This window comes from Atta colombica, unplaced genomic scaffold (assembly GCF_001594045.1).
Source record: "Atta colombica isolate Treedump-2 unplaced genomic scaffold, Acol1.0 scaffold125, whole genome shotgun sequence".
NCBI lineage: Eukaryota > Metazoa > Arthropoda > Insecta > Hymenoptera > Formicidae > Atta > Atta colombica.
In genome coordinates this window covers 2,838,058-2,843,066 of record NW_017259212.1, presented here as the reverse complement: position 1 = coordinate 2,843,066, position 5,009 = coordinate 2,838,058, and the positions used below count along the sequence as shown (strand labels likewise).

The window sequence follows — 5,009 nt, the reverse complement described above, 5'->3', positions numbered from 1 at the left end:
TATAATATATACAATGAGTGCAAAAGATATTCATAGAGAAAATATTTTTTAAAAAAACTTTATTTTTAAAAAGTAAATATTATCCACCAAGAAATGAGTCATCGATTGATGTTGAATCGACATTGATACGATGATTTCAATATCAATTTGATGTCGATTCGACGTTTAATTGACGATCATTTCTTGTTGGATAATTAACAATTTATTCATAAAAAATAATAGACCGTATGTTTCTTAAAAATTATATACACCAAAAAAATGTGCATTAATTATACAAAATATATTATCTGAAAAATAAGAGAAAATTAAAAATTCTATTGTTTGGATGCTCAAAAAGTATTCGTACAGTCGAGAAATTTAGCTTCTATCAGCAATATATGCGAGGTTCCTTAGAACAGAATGTATTCATTGTATAAAATTGTTAATTAATGTTTATTTTCTACAAATAAGACTTTTTTTAAAAAAATTTCTTATACGAATGCTTTTTGCTCTCACTGTTTATTATTTTACTGTAAAATGATACTTCATAATTGTTCATAAGAATCACGATTGGAATCTATTAGTACTTCTATCACGGTATATTTCGAGAAATAATTCGTGATGAGCCACGAAGTGATAAAATATGATATTACGATACTCTTGACTTTAATCATATATGTATATGTATTTTATTATAGGTATATTGAAAGTTGATAATTCATAATTGTTTGTAAAGACTAATCGCTATTGCAATTTATTAGTATTTATCACGTTTCGAGAAATTACATATAATGACATGCGATGAAACGGCGGCCTGCCTTCGCTGCCAGTTGGCTCTCACCTTGAGAATGATAATAGTTCACTTGTAATGCACGCTGTGTGCGATGCTTGTTTTGACTTTTGTAACGTATATCCCGTCGCGTCGCGCGTTGCGTCGTTGCTGTACACGCAATTTGTTATCATTTCCAAGACGAAAATCTAACCGACAATAGTGGTAGCTGATTCTTCGTACAAGCATTTATTCTTCCCGAAACGTCTCTTTCTCTTTTTCTCTCGTTCTCGAGACAGATAAAGAATTTAAATGCATTTATTATTCCTTACGGATAATTACAAGAGAATTACAGATAACTATAAATAATTTACACATAAGTACAAATAATTATCAACTCGTGACTAATTCTCTTCTATAATTAACGATTCGAAAGAGACGATTCGTATTAAAATGACGAACGTTAGTTGCAGTAAATATTTTGTACGATTTATTTAAAATAAGAATTTCTTCTAAAATAAAGATCAAAAATTAGCTTAGGAACTAAAGATTATTATAAATTACTATTTCATTCGGATATACATATATTACAATAATTCTTGTTGAATATTCAAATATGTAATTTTACCTTTAAAAATCAAGGTGAAATATATTAAAGTTACTCATGATTTACTTACGTATAATACATTTATGTCATCAATTAAATTAAAATTAAAATTAATTTTTATCTGCGTTTAACTTCCTCTTTTTTGTCTAGAAACTTTAGTTCTTAGAACTAAAAAAGATAAAGAATACATTGAATTAAGATTAGATTAATCTACATTGGTGAGAACGGGCATTATTATTCGATTTGATGAGTGGCAAGGAACATGCGCGATTATTTTAATTCGGTGGCGCGTGGCGTACGTCGCCATTTGTAATGTATGTACGGTTTATTATCACTCGTAGAAATCAAGCAGATAGGGAGATCACAGGTAACGGTATGGGTCGCTTCGTACTTCATTGTATTATTTCTCGGAATGTGATTGTAAGTTCTAATAGTTGATTGATAAGTTCTTTCTTCCAAGTTTCCGTAATCTGTAATTATTCATAGAGGAGAATCCTCTATGAATAATTATAGATTATCAGGCGATATTATAAAATGCGTATCGTATGTGATTAAAGTCGAGAAAAGCTATACAGTCTAACAATAATACGGATAATGTTGTCATTAATTTCGTGAGTGAATATTTGTGTGTGTGCGTGCGTGCATGTGTGCGCGTGCGCGCGCGCGCGCGCGCGCGCGCGTGTGTGTGTGTGTGTGTGTATGTCACGAAATGAAGAAGTAACAAGGGAGAGAAAGGAGATTGAAAGAAATCGGACAACGATGGAGCAACTGTCCATACAGTACAGAAAAATTGCAGAATAATTTTACTGAAACATTGCAATATTGCATGGTGGTTGTGAAACGTTGCTGAATCATTGTTGCGAAATTCCAACAATGTTAAGATGTCTGCTTTTTATTATATTGCAACAAAATGTTCTAGCAATAGTGCAATGTAATGTATTTGGATAAATTTGTTTACGAAGGCTCTAAAATGGAAATTATTTCTATATATATATATATCTCATTAACTTTAATTTTCCTACAAATTGCATTTCTGATATATGTTTTCCAAAAGCAATTTTGATAAAATCATAAAATATTCCAATAAATATATTAATTCTGAAGGATAAATTTATTTGTGAGGATAAAGCATGTATGTATGTGTCCCCCTCTTCCCCCGAACACAAACATTATTATTAAATATTATCATTAATATAATAATATAATCGTTTGATAAGTTAATCATGGATTAAGTTAATCGCAGTGATTCTTTTTAATTCGGAACCACTCCGAGTTATTAAAAAATGACGATATGAAATTTATCAATAAAGTTCGGGCGCTGGCTTTATTCTTGCATTCACATCAGGCATAAATACATCATCGATCACATAATTAATATTTCGATAAATTAGCAGTTTAATTGCTTATCATTTTATCTGATAATGATGCATTGATTATATCCAAACTCAATATTATACAATCTTTTGATTTCATATTTAAAATAAATATAAAACTTAGCTAATGAAATGGCCGTCAAATAATAGATCAATAAATTTTTTATTTAAATATAAAGTGAATTGTATTAATTATTTTATTAATTATTTGAATTATTGTATTTATTATTTATATCATAAAAATGGCTGTTAAATTAAAAGACTGTACTACATAAATATTGTAAAAACTTATATTTTTATATTATTATTATTGTAACAATTAAAAAATTAAAGTTTTGCAATGTTTGTGGAATATATTACAAGCATATTACTGACATTTTGCAGGCATATTGTTAATTTACATTTCTGTAATATCTCTGCAATGTTACATTGCAATCTGTAATATTGCAACATTGTAGCAATATTGCTTTAATCTTTTGTGCTGTATAGGTGTGAAGTATTTGCGCGATTTATTATTTTTATTATATGATTAAAATTTGAATACTTGAAGATACTACAATATTAGAAATTATTTAAACATTAAATTGTATGTTTTATGTGGCCCTGTAGTTTATAGTTCATAGTTTATAATTCGGGGAAACGCAACTAGATTTTTTTTGGCAAATGTGAAATTTGAGGTTATGCCGCAGTGGTAGCTAAATATAAAACTATATTTTTTTTGTATGCATGCCTCTATTATTATTTGATGTAAATGTTGCAATGATTCGCTTCTCAGTAGATGACCTGATATCGATCTGTTAAAAAATCGGTTCGTTTGCGTCCAAGGTGTGATTACTTGACTCAAGGACTGATTACATGAGTATTATTTGTCTTTATTTAACATTTGATAAACAAGAAAAAAAGGTTTCTATGTAGAGCATTGCGAGCATTAATTAATGAAACGCATATATCTCAAGTGTAAAATAATAAATTCTTTAGAAAATCGATTCAAGATCCTGAGTTAAATCATCGCAACCCAGGCCAGATTGAAAAGCCTCGTTCAGATCCAGTCGCGTATCTGTGGTTTATATAATTATTTCAATAAATATATATTTATTCGAAAAAAAATACAAAACTTAAATTCACGCAATAATTATATCAATTCTTTGAAATATGAATTATTTTAAGAACGCTGCTCTATAATCCAAATTTTTATTTACAGATCAACGTAGTTTCAACATAGTCTACAACTCCGTTGTTGCACATCGTATCGGTGAGTGATAAATTAATTTTTATTTTAGATTCAATACTTTAAAATGGATAGGCTAGAACAGATTAGTGACAATTTTAGAATATACATATACAGTCATGTTATATCTCATTGTACGATAAAATACGAATACAAAAATTGTCTTAAATTAAATCACCAATTTGTGAGCGTAAATAAAAAATTTAAAGTAAAAAATTTAAAGTAAAAAATATTTATAAAGATAATAACTATTATAAGTTTTTATTTAATTTTACTTTCTTTGATATTTATCTCTTGTAGATAATTAATGTTAGAAGATGTTTATAAAGTGATACTTATAAAACAAAAGAAAAAATTGTTAATATTTTAGATGTATTATATTTTAATTTCCTTTCTTTTCCATTTCTTTTAATAAAATTTTAGAACCATGTCTGGCTTTTCTACAAAATTGACAATTCAGTATAAGAAAATTATTTAAAAAAATTTTTTTAATAAGCAATTTAAGAATATAAATAAAAAGACAGGAAATATTTTATATGTAGTTACATGGCATGTATGTATATTCCAATAAACTTGTAGAAAACTTGTTAATGATCAATAATTATATTTATTTTTATAATACACATCTTTGTACCTCTCTTAATCTATTATAATCTATTCATATTCTTTATTAACATATTATTCTTTATTAACGTACAATTCTATTATCTAATTTTATCTTACTTGAAATAAAATGACAATTTATTTACGGATTAAACTCTCGCGTGTTCATTAGCGCACTTTACAGAAAAAAATTCTATTTAAAGAATTCTATTTATACACTGACTCTTCAATCTTTTTTCGTCGTATGCGTCAAAGATACGTCTAAGTCATAACATAATCGTTGACGTATTTGATACGTCACAGACGGAGCATCGAGTTCAAATACGTGAGATTTTTGCGTAAGAGCGGTTATGTACGTGCGTACGGCCGCAGGCAGACGTCGGTCTGCGCCAAAAATAACGCTCATTGATTTAACGTTCTGAATGAACGAGCTCACTACGTAGAATGAGA

General features: G+C 28.1%; 1 protein-coding gene across 1 annotated transcript in view; it reads left to right on the top strand.

The window, feature by feature from the left end:
* The first annotated feature begins 3,951 nt into the window (after positions 1-3,951).
* LOC108694806 (fibroblast growth factor 18) overlaps positions 3,952-5,009 on the top strand; it is a 138,459-nt gene continuing 137,401 nt past the window's right edge. The window contains exon 1 of the mRNA XM_018204476.1: positions 3,952-3,980. The gene's annotated coding sequence lies outside the window, so the exon portion shown is untranslated. The remainder of the gene's footprint in view (positions 3,981-5,009) is intronic.